The sequence below is a fragment of the Styela clava genome, chromosome 2 (assembly GCF_964204865.1).
Source record: "Styela clava chromosome 2, kaStyClav1.hap1.2, whole genome shotgun sequence".
NCBI classification, from domain to species: domain Eukaryota; kingdom Metazoa; phylum Chordata; class Ascidiacea; order Stolidobranchia; family Styelidae; genus Styela; species Styela clava.
The window spans coordinates 3,879,296-3,892,021 of record NC_135251.1 but is presented as its reverse complement, the minus strand read 5'-3'; the positions used below and the strand labels follow the sequence as shown (position 1 = coordinate 3,892,021).

At 34.5% G+C, this 12,726-nt stretch overlaps 1 long non-coding RNA gene across 1 annotated transcript; it reads right to left on the bottom strand.

The window, feature by feature from the left end:
- Positions 1-273: 273 nt before the first annotated feature.
- On the bottom strand, positions 274-3,612 carry LOC144419985 (uncharacterized). The gene is made up of 3 exons (XR_013474414.1): positions 2,535-3,612; positions 1,551-1,773; positions 274-1,043 (listed from the first exon to the last, which is right to left on the bottom strand). It is a non-coding gene; the product is annotated as an uncharacterized LOC144419985 (long non-coding RNA).
- Positions 3,613-12,726: the final 9,114 nt, after the last annotated feature.

Here is a 12,726-nt window from a genome sequence, read left to right as displayed (position 1 = left end):
ATCATTGGTGTTATTTATAACCATCCAAAAAATAACGTACTTGCTTTTACTGGTGCAATGGATCGCGTACTCGAGAAACTGACAATGGCAAAAAAAAACTTTTTCATATTAGGTGATTTCAATATTAACCTCCTTGACACCCATGATAATGCCACTGCCAAATATTTTGATATGCTCATGTCATATCATACATTCCCAGTAATTACGAAACCCACTAGAGTGACCTCCTCCTCCCACACCCTTATAGACCATATATACACAAATACCGTGAACTATTGTTCGTCATCATTTATTCTACTTAGTGACCTTACTGACCACTTTCCGGTCATGTGTACAATTTCAGGTATTGATTTAATCACAAAAACAAAGATTCGTATGAAGCGCGATATGACAAAATTCTGTAGCGAATTATTCAGAGCCGAAGTTGAGTCAATGTGTAACAACTATACAACCGTTTATCTTTGTAAAGAAAATTTTAATAGCTGTTTTGAAACTTTTCTTGGCCATCTGAAATGCTTAATCAACAAACATGCCCCATTACGACCCTTATCACGCAAAGAAAACAAACTTTCTTATAAACCTTGGATCACCAGGGGAATTCGTAAGTCCATTAAACACAAAAATATTATGCTTAAAAAAAGTTTCTAAAGGGCAATGCAGTCCAACGTAGCTACTTCAAAAAGTATAAAAATATGTTAACACATTTGCTGAGGAGATCTAAGCAGATGTACTACCATAGTGTCCTCGAAAGCAATCGAGGTGATATTAAACGCACATGGCAAACCATTAACGACATTATTAAGATCAAGTCCATAGATAATACATCCATCTCAGAATTGGAACTCGAAAACGGTACTTCAGTGACCGACCCAGTTACGATTGCCAGTGTTTTTAATAAATACTTCTCGACAATCGGAAAGAATCTTGCAGATAAAATCCCACATATCTCAAAATCATTCGCCGACTTCTTGGGTGCTCCAATGCAAAACTCCTTTTTTCTCGAACCCACTTCTTCCACGGAGATTATCCAAATAATTTTAAATCTGAAAAAGAGTAAAGCAGTTAGGCCCGATGGTGTTCCATCCCACTTTCTAGGAACAGTTGCCGATATAATATCACCTACACTAACCCACTTTTTTAATTCAGCCTTTACATTAGGCATTTTCCCTTCTTCTTTAAAGATTGCTAGAGTGGTTCCCATATTTGAAAGTGGTAAAAAAAATGATCCATCAAATTACAGGCCCATTTCCATTCTACCCTCTATAGGTATAATTTTAGAAAAATTATTATATAAGAGAATCCTTAAATTTTGTACAAATTTCAACCTAATTAACAAATGTCAATTTGGCTTTCAAACTAATACTTCCACCAGTCACGCTATTCTTGATTTAACCTCTTTCATTTTCGATAAACTGGACAAAGGAGAATTTGTCTGTTGTATCTTTCTCGATTTGAAGAAAGCTTTTGATACCGTCAATCATAGAATTCTATCCCATAAACTTAGACATTATGGTTTCCGAGGTGCTGCAGGCAATCTATTATTTAATTACCTGTCCGGTCGTTCACAATTTGTGGAGGTGGATTCTCACAGGTCTCCAGTGTTCCCCATCTATTGCGGAATTCCTCAAGGTAGTGTACTAGGACCACTTCGATTCTTGATCGCAATTAATGACTTCTCTAACAGTTCAAATTTTCTGACCAAACTCTTTGCCGACGATGCGTGCCTGCTTCACAGTGCAAAAGACTTAACTTCGCTCCAAACCAAAGTGAACACTGAAATAAACAAAGTTCATGATTGGATGATTTGTAATAAGTTCACAGTGAATGTTGATAAATCGAAGGTGATGATATTCTGTCCCAAAACTCGCACTAGACTTGCCAACTTTACAGTTAAAATTAATGGTATTTCGCTTGAAGTTGTCCCTTCTCATAAATATCTCGGACTCCATATTGACAGTCATCTAAAATGGAACACTCATATCACTGAAATCCATAAGAAACTGTCAAGATCTGTGGGAATTCTGGGCAAGCTTCGGCATTACGTCCATGATATTAACCTGCGAACCGTATATTTTGCCATATTCCAGTCACACATCCAATATGCCATAGCTGCATGGGGCTCTGCTACCTAGACAAATTTGCGTAAATTAGAGGTCCTCCAGAATAGGGCCGTTAGAGTTCTCTCTAGGGCGCCTTTTCGTTCTAACATAAACACCCTATACCATAAGACCAAGGTGTTAAAACTATCCGACATCCACAAACTAGAAATCTCTAAAGTAATGCATCTATTTCACAACCACCAGTTGCCTGCAGCTTTTGACGATTATTTTGTTAAGCTTAGTAACGCACATGAACATAATACGCGCTCTTCGACAAGATCCAATTTATTTGTACCCCGCTTTTCAACGGGCAAAACTCAGAACTCCTTGAAATATAAAGGCGTTATAACCTGGAATAGTATTCCCAATGGTTTGCGTGACTCCACCTATGCCACATTCAAAGTAAAGTATAAAAAATTTTTACTTTCTTCTTACCCGTCTCCTGCCAGCACCTTGATTTGATGTGCTATCAGCATTTGCCTTGCCATTGTTAGTTCAATACTTGTTCAGATCCACAGCCTATAAAAGTGTCCCCCAGAACCTGGATCAAGGCTGTTGTGAAGGATCCGATTTAAGTGATTCTCTTCCATAATCCCCACAGTTTTGCCCTTCGCTGTATATGCAAAAATGTACCCAGTAATTGATTACCTCACTAAACCTTAAAGGGTGAGATTATGCCTACCTAAGGATATAATCGAATAATTCATGGGTCATATTTTGTTCTGGTTTCTATGATAAGGGTCTTTTTGATTTAGTGATCCTGCTCTCTGAATTAATATTGATTTATTTATATTAATTGTTATTTGGTTCTTAAAAACTAGTGTCTCTATATTTTATATTCTAATTGTGTTGTCTGGTATTTTCAACTTTTTGCATTTCTTAGTTCACAACATAGAATTGAATGATGTATTTACCTGTTAATTTTCCATTTCTCTGTTTACATGAATTGGATTGTATTTTCATCCAATACCAATTCCTTCCTCAAATTTTTCAATGACTCCAGTTCTGGAAACCATACCACAGTGCCAATACTTTCTTGAACTTGCTCCCATATTTAAGATAATTGTAACCATCAAGATGTGCTTATATTTCAAAATATATTTTTTAATAACTAACTGCCTTAATTACGTATCCCGGCGTACATGGCCACTATCATACCGCGCGGCCTCAAAAGCAATATTCTTGTAGGGTTTCACGACGCTGACTGTGGTCGGACTGCTGTTATATTACTATACTGTTGCCCATGATTACCCTGGTTGTGCCTGGAGTCTCTTTTTTTTGTTACGGTTTTGGATTTTCTTGGACATTCTTTCCTTCACTGCTTAAATGTGTTCGATTTATTCTATTCTACTTGTATCAAAGTTAGACATTTATCACAGGTGTCGCTGCTAGATAACCAACATTGGTTTTTTAGCGTCACCCTTCACCATGAAATGCCTTTATTTATGTTTTCTCTAATTTTTGTTCGCATTACGTGTATGTTTCATTTTGGTGAAAAATAAACGACTGACTGACTGACACTCAATATATATCAGTTCTGATATTTCTACTTTTGTAGTTTGATTTATTTTTTCAAATTCAATGGTAAGGTCTAGAACAGGGTGGTCCAAGGTTGTCGGCTCCAGGGGCCACAAAATTAATTAGCCACGTTGATCAGTATTTGTCATTTATCAAGCTAAAACATGCAAAAACCACCAAAAAACTTACTAAAACCAGCAAAAGGCTTTCTATATCTACGTTTAGTGTAAGATTTCAAACTCTCCATAACAGTAAAAGTGTTTCCGCAAATGTAAGTGCTTTTGAACAGCCAAAGGATTTTTTAAGCAAAATCTCAATTTTGGAAAAGCTCATTGCTCACAAGATTCTAAAATGTGGTTTTAAAATATTCTTTTGTCACGACAAAACTTGCCGATATATCAAGCAAGCATTGTGGTACCCCCCAACCCCCGGTCCCCTCATTCTCCCCCCCCCCCCCCCCCCCTTAACACATTCAGTTAAAAATATGTTTGAATTCGTCAGTTTGCAAAATAACGTACAAATAAATAACTGCAGATTGATTGATTACCAAATGTGAGGTACAGGAGGGTAACTACTAAATGTTCTGACATATAGGCAGCATTTTTTGTAATACTGTTCAGGCGGGCTGCAAAAAACACCCGGCATGAATTATATTGTAAGGCCATGACATTAATATTAGTTATCAGACATAGCCAACCAAGCTAATTCGATTTTTAGTTTTCTATGATACCAAAATTGTTAGCATATATTCGTGACCAAGAAGATAGAAATCCAGATAACAATTTAGACTGCCAAGCACATCATTCAACTTTGCTAGTCGCCTAAGAACACTGTTCAATTCAGTGACATTGGTGATAAAACAATATGCCAAAGGATTTTTCTGGTTAATTCTATGACGAAACAACACCAAATGCGATTTTTGATTACCATCTGGCTCGCGGGGGTGGGTTTGGAAAATCCATGAAAAACCACTTCCAGTTTGTAAATGTTCATAATGGATCTCCGCTCTAGGAGACCCTTTTATTATCAGTCGTTCTGTCTGTGTATCTGTCTGGACCAATCGGGATGAAATTTCTCACATGGGTTATCATGTCACCCTAGTATTGTGCGTTTCATAGAAAGTCCGGATGAAGGTTTCGTTTCCATGACAACGACGAATAACGCGCATTGAGAAATTTTCATTTTTTTCCAACTTATCGCCGTTCACTTGTTAATTAAGTTAAAATTTGAAATTTCAAGAACGCTACCTTCTGCACAAATACGCTTTCCAATAAGTCGTTTTGGTCTCGATACTCCATAAACTGGAGAAGCCTTAGGGATTTTAATGAACATGATTCTTTCCAATTTTTTGTAACCGCATATCAGTCCTGTAAGTATGTTCACAAAACGCGCAGCGCTCAAAATGAATTGGACTTTTTAACCAACCCGCTCACTTAGTTAATCGCGCCACAGTTAAAGATCCTCAAGATTCCATGGATGGCAATAAGTAGCTAGGTGCGGGCCCCAACTATCAGCGGAGATCCTGGGTGCCTACCGGCTTGTTTTTATTTCTCACTCAGTAAAGAACCATTTATAGAAATTTTTATATGTGTAAAAATAATTAGATGGTTACCAGACGGAGCCCCCTAAATTTCCGAATAGAAAACCGCTGTACACAATGAATATGCTTAATCTGGAACTAAATAGTTTTTAGAAATATTTTCAATGAAACTTCACAGAATTAGCGGAGTTTTTGTCCAATTGACATGGCTTGCAGCAACGACCCGATCGCTATTTCACCCAATGGTGATTTTTGTATTAAAGTGAAAAAACAAAACTTGATTTTCAAACATTTTGTATTTTAAGCTATAGTATGAGCTTACAATTTTTCTTTGTTTACTATAAGTGCACTTCCCTGCAAAAGCTGCGAGAAATTTTCGCAGAGTAAAAATAAATTTACAATTCTGTTTATTGATTTCAAATGCTACCAAGATATGAAACACAAAAAATCTTGACTTGACTGAAACGTTGGATTTTCATATCTATTGATCCTCACTTGATAAAAACTCCCAACCAGGCTATATTTAAAGTTACAATGGTGATTCAACTTTCAAAATGCGGATTTTGACAAAGTTTCGTCAAATTTGAATATGAATTTCACTATGTTGTGTATTAATGCCAAGTGCTACCACTTCATTAAATGCAATTATTTTGACCTGCAACCCCAAGGCCATTCAGAGTTAGGTCAACATTTAATGATGTATTAGTGTTTATACTGTTGTCAAATTTAATAATAAAAAACAGTAGGCCTATAAGATGCAAAAGGATAAATTTTATAATTATCATGAACTATTAGAGATTTTGATATGAGTAATTATAATTAGATGGTTACCAGCCAAAGCTACTTAAACTCAAATTTTTGAATAGAAATATGCTGTGCACAATAAATATGCTTGATCAGGAACAAAAAAAGTTTTTAGGACTATTTCCAATGAAGCTTCACAGAACTAGCTGAGTTTTTGTCCAATTTATTTTCAAATTTTTTGTATTTTAAGCTATAGTATGAGCTTACAATTTTTCTTTGTTTACTATAAGTGCACTTCCCTGCAAGAACTGCGGAAAATTTTCGCAAATGCCAAACTTTGAATTTTTCATTTCATAGTGAGCAAAGGCAGGTCAATTTTGACTTTTGAAATTTGAAATTCATACCTGCAAGTGTGACTGTTTTGATATCATAACAAAATTAATTTTTGTTCTGTTCTATGAGTTTTAAGGATTTCATAATTGCTCAATCATGCATTCATCGTGCAGTTGTTAACATGGGATTCAACTATTCCGAATTTACAGATTTTAATTCTGATATGTCTAGTTTTGTATTTCAGATTTTGTTTTTAAATTCAACGGTATTTTCTATGAAATATTAATGGTATATTTTGCATCTAAAACTACTTTCAGTTTGAGAAGTTCATAATTTTTTATTTCTCACTCAGTAGAGAACCATTTATGGATTTTATGGTTTATAAATTATTCTTTTCTCTTTATAGATCAAGAAGATGTGGCTGTATGGAAACACAAACATGGGAGTTGAAGGTTTGTCAACAGTTGGACAAATACTTTCCAATCAATCCTGTGTTAAATACTTGGACCTTGGCAACTGCAACCTGTCATCAGATCAACTACAAGCTTTCAAATCATCCTTGGGAAACACAGAGGTATATCACAATAATATTGACATAATTAACGTTTCAACAAGGGTTGGAGGAAATTTTGATTTTTCAATATGTTATAGTTTTACGCTTTCATAACCCAAAATTGGATTACATGATGGAATTTATGAAAAACCTCTACAATTTTAAGTTTATCGTTTTTGAGACTAGTTTCCAGGCCTACTTGTTCATTTGTAAATTTGTTTGAAACATATAATAACCAATTCTTATGACCAATCAGGTTCTGTTGAGTCCTGTCCTATGATTGTGTGAAATACCTAAAATTGTCTTACATTGTACCTAAAGCATATTAGTTTTTTCCAAGTTCCAAGTACAATTGATTTTGAATGAAAGGCAAATGAGCAAAGTATTCTTTTTTTTCAATACCTATATATTTTTCGTATATATTTTTCGAGGGAAATGTGCTTTCACTCTAAACCAGGACATCTATAATTGTCCCCTCATATCTGTTGAAAGGAGTTACTATTTTTTGAAAATCTTTAAGCGTTTCAGTTCGGCATTGGCCTCCCATTTTATCACACCCTGTGTTCAGTGATTTGAACTTGTGCAATCTGGAATGCAAACACAGTCAAATCTAAAGCTCTTACTACTATGACATTACGCCCATGCGTGTAAATTTGTATTTCCCATGTTATCCTATCATCTCCAAAAGTTGCTTTCTAGTTTGAGTGTTCAACAGTAAAAATGGAAAAAATAGATCAAAATTTGGAACAGAAAGTAACAGATTTTAAACAATAAATAATGAATGATAACAAATCTAAAATTCTATTTATTTGCAACATTGGAAGTTTTATTTGTTCCATGTCCGCATTTAGTTTTCACCTGATCAGATATAGAATTGTTCATTTCAATAAGCTTGTGTCACAGAATATTACATTTATTTCAGTCACCACTCATGAAGCGTTCAATGCAAAATATAAAAAACTCATGCTCTCCTCTTACCAATCCGCTGCTGCCCCATCTCCATCAGTTAATGACGCGTTGGTATTCCATTTTCTTGCATTTTCAGCTAAACAATTGACCAGATTCATAGCTATTGAGTCTTCAGTACCTGGAATAGTCATGTGTTTTGTGACTTTTTAAATCTCATTCTATAATTAGTTTTATAGTGTATTTCTCCGCTAATTGATACCATTGCATGGACATATTTTATGGGATAGATAGGAGTGTTCTGAGGATATCACCTATATATTATTGGATGCAGTATTGCATTCAAAACAATAATTTCCAAGCCATATATGTACAATAAACCTTAATATCAAACCAGTTAGTTAGTGTTTATAAATGTCATATTTTGTGCACTACAATTACCTTTATTTTGAATGGTTACACCTCTACAATTGTTGTTAAACATTTCCTTAACTGCTTGTTTCGAAACCCCTGAATATCTGTTTCATATTATAGTATTTATTATTACCTGCATTTTGTTGAATATTCAATTTATTGATTAGAATCATTAATCTTAAATATTTCACACACATGAGTTATGGTACTCATCTTTTACTCAAGCACAATGACAGTAAGAGGTTCATGTTTCATAATCTCTTCTTATCAAATGGGTAAATTAATTGGTTAACATTTTATACACGCCTGCGCTTTGCATATCCTACCTTATGCATCCTTAAAAACTCAAACTCGTACCTAATCTAATCAGCTGCCAGTATCCTGGTGAGCAGTTGTATTTTGTATTTTAGCAAATTCTAATGAGACAGGCCAGTTAGGCCTGTAAGCAAAAATTAGGCATACCTTTCCACAACAAACCTGTGACAAACTTTATCTTTTAGTCTTTTGTATAGAATTAAGAAATTACCTTCCAAAACAACCTTTGACTTCTGGAACCCGGCTAGTTTTTTAATGTCACAAGAGCTTGTCTGATTATGAAATTACAATTTTGACTCTGTTGCTTTGAGTTAACAATGACTTTACAACTTTGTTTAATGATTACAAATGTTAGCGATTTATGAATTACAATTGATTTCACCACAAAAAATGCTACACAGCGAAAACATTGAATTTTGATAACTATTGTTTCTCCCTTGATGAAAACTCCCAACTTCTAGCACCAGGCTGTATTTAATGTTACAATGCATTTCTGTGTAATATGAATAATATGGGTTTCGCAAAACTATGATGAATATGACTGTTATATATTTTATCCATGTCTGATTGTTCTTTGTATTTGTTTATTTCAACAGATTGATCGGTTGGATCTGGATGAAAATCGAACTGCAAACCATGAAGATATTGTTGCAGTTGCAAATCTGCTTCCTAATGTTACAAAGAAGTTATCATTGCGACTATGGCAAATGGCAGATGAAGATAAAGAAATATTGCAGAATCAATTGAATGAAATTGGATCTGAGGTTTGAAATTCTTTCTGCGATATTCTAAATATAAAATATGGGACAGACATAAAATCAACGATTTGCGAAAAAACTGAAATAAACTGCTAGTCTAAATTGTTCACGCTGAACTGAACACTTTAATTTGAAGTTTCACCGAGGTGTATGTTATTTCCATTGGTGTCATTTCAATTCTTTAAAGGAGTGATTAAAATATAATGTCATCGCAGTCAATGTGATTGTGTTGCACATATTCTATACCGTATTTGCTCATTTTATAGTAGGGCCCATATATTTTTAACCAAACTCACTAACCGGGCCCTTATTCAAACCGGCCCTTATTCAAGCACAGGCGTTTGCTATTTTTAAAGTAAAATTATACACAAAAATATATAAAAAAAAAAATATATATATATATAGATAAGATCGATCGTTACAATAATTAATACATTGTCATTTCCAGTTCTCAAGCATGATTTAAACAAGAATAACGAAAATTTTGACTTTCTACTCACCGCAAGTACAAATCCGCAAAAGAAGAAAAGTTTTGTGACGCCCTATCAATATTGGAATGACGCACTTGGTAGTCGGGACGCCAGTTTGAGAACCACGGTGTAACGTAATCAGGACGCCTAAGGCGTGAGTGTTATCTACCAGCGCTTAAAATTCAAAAGCGTCGCGACGCCAGTTTGAGAACCACGGTGTTACGTAATCAGGACGCCTAAGTCGTGAGTGTTATCTACCAGCGCTTAAAATTCAATAGCGTTGTGACAAAAGCGCTTCTTATTTCCCATTGTTCTCTACCACTGAAAAATCAGCTTTTACATCGGGCGGGTATTCACGCACCGGCCCTTATTTATTTTCATGCTCTGTTCACACGGGCAGCTATTCAAACGGGCCCTTAATCAAGATCGGGCGGTAAAACGAGCATATACGGTATTTGCTGTTTTTTAATTATGTTTATTTGTGCTTTAATAAAAAGAACAATTTCATAGTACATTTTAGTTGCCAAAATATATCATTCATCTTGCTCTACTGCATAGATGATTAATTTTAATTTTTTTATCAAATGAAACCAATAACAAAAATTTTTCAATATCAAGGTTTTGTATCAAGATTCATTTGTGTTCGCCAAGCAAAAGTCTAAATTTGAAATGAATTTACTAATTTTTCACAATAAGACTTATTTTAATGAACTACCAAGTCACTAGACTGTCAGTTTAGTGAGTTATCAAAGATAAGATAAAGTATGCAAATTTTGAAAGTTTTTCAATAAATGGAAGAATTCTTAACAAAATAAGCAGCACTTTTATATAGTATAGTTTTATGGGAAAATGCATCAAATTTTAGCACTGGAATTATTAGATACCATTGTCTGTTTAAATATTGTTCTGCGTCCTTAGTGGTAATCTTGTATAAAAATTTTATTCATTACAGGAACTAGTAATTCAGTTTCTTGGAAGTACGCTCGAAAGTCAAAGGAAGTCAGCAGATGCTACAACTAATGTTTTTTCTAAACAACTTCCAACCACAACTTCAAAAGCTGAATTTAGTAAGTTATAAATATGTTTTTGAAATTGAGTGGTGCTATGGTATGATGAGTACGTAATCGTCATCAAGTATTTTAGTTATGGTCATCAAGTATTTTTCATTTTTTGGTGATTTAATGTTAAATAAATATACTTTCATTGCTCGTGAAACTGGCATATCATTCAACAGCATCTTGGAACATGTTATATAGCCTATTGTGATTCTTTAAACAGATTTTGTATTTTTATTGTTTATTATAAATATGGAAATATTGAACAAAATTTTCAGTGTGATATGATTGAATATAAATCTAGTATATTCAAAATTAATTTCATGGAAAAATATAAATTGTCTCCAAGTTGTTACATTTGGTTGCAGAGCATTGTTATGGATGGACGCTTGGCATTCCAATCTGATTATTTTGCTTGTTTCACAGTTTTGGATCTTGGGGATAGTTAAATGCGAGAGGTTTGCTGAATTTCATGTCGTCAAATAGTGGTTCCTAACCCTATCCCACTGGTTTATTGAGCTTCCTCCATCATCAAGTCCATGCATCTGAAACAAATAACTAGCTAATTAATCCCATACCTGACATGGACTGGTAACCGGATGAGAGGCCATGGTTCACTGTATAAGCCGTATTATTGATTTACCTTTTTTTTCCGGGTAAAATAGGAAATTCTATCATATTTTCTGATAAACGATGTTAAATAGCTCAAAACAGAGTCTAAAATAGTATCATCATTTTTTGATAATCATTTATTATCCTTTCTCAGGATCACCATATGCAGACAGTTTTGAAAATACTGGAGAAAATGTAGCGACTTTACAAGAAGTAGGAAGCCCCAGGTTAGATATAACAGTACTTTGTATGATATATAATGCTCACCTATATTTCAATTATCAAAGATAGTGATTGCCTAGTGCAGCGGTTCCCAAACTTTATGTTCGTACGGCGCTAAATTATCAGGGAAAAATCGCGGCACACGTACATGAAACTTGCTGCCTTTGGATAAAACTGAATTTTGTGATCGTTAATGTGCATTTTATGATTTTTAAAGTTAGTCAATATGTGCGCCTCAAGAAAAGGGAATGCCATTAAAAAACATTCACACTTATTTATTTAATGAGAGGTGTGCGGCAGTTGCTCTGAACACATCTTTTCAAAGCGAGATGTTATAATTGTTATGCACATGCATTTCTCTCTCTATGTCCAAACGTAACCGGTATTTTGTTTTGATTGACACCTCTGCTGAAAACCCAGCTTTGCAGAGATAGGAGGTTGCACTTGTGGCCATTCCAAACAGGTGCTTGAACAAAATTCATATGAGTCATTAAAATCTGATGTCAAGTTGACAAATTGCTCAACTTTGCTTGTTGATAAGCATATATCTTCATATACACATCATTTAAAATGAGAAATAATAAAACATTTATAATAAATAAAATATGTAAAAAATTCAATCATATATCAGCTATGTTTAACACAATTCTGGTAATTTTCGCGTCATGGGAGCCTTGGCCTAGTGGTCAAAGTGTTGAACTTATTATCTATCACAGGTTAGAAATCTTTGGTTCAAAGCCCATGCCCATCAGCTTACCTGGTGCACAATCTTTAACGCTGTGGGTGAGGGGAGAAGGGTTTTGAAATCGAGTAATAGGGGCTGTTATTTTAACCAATGAATCAAAATTAATACATTTTTATTCTCCATTTTATCTTCAGAAGTGAACTCCCACTGTCTGAAGAAGAAGCAGAACAATCAGATAAAGAAGTAACGGAAGAACTTGCAAAGCCAACTCAGCATAGTAAGTCAGCCGTATTAATAGAATCAGATGGTGTTGTGCTGAGTTAAATGCTTGTAATTATGAGGAAGTGCTGAACCATTGAGATGTTGGAATAATACAGGGGATGTGCAACATTTTTTGCCGGTGGGCAATATAACCAACTTCAGACATCTAGCTGGGCCAGACAGAAAAATTTAGTTTTTCCATAAACATAAAATATTGAAAAATTTCCACAATAAAGAATCC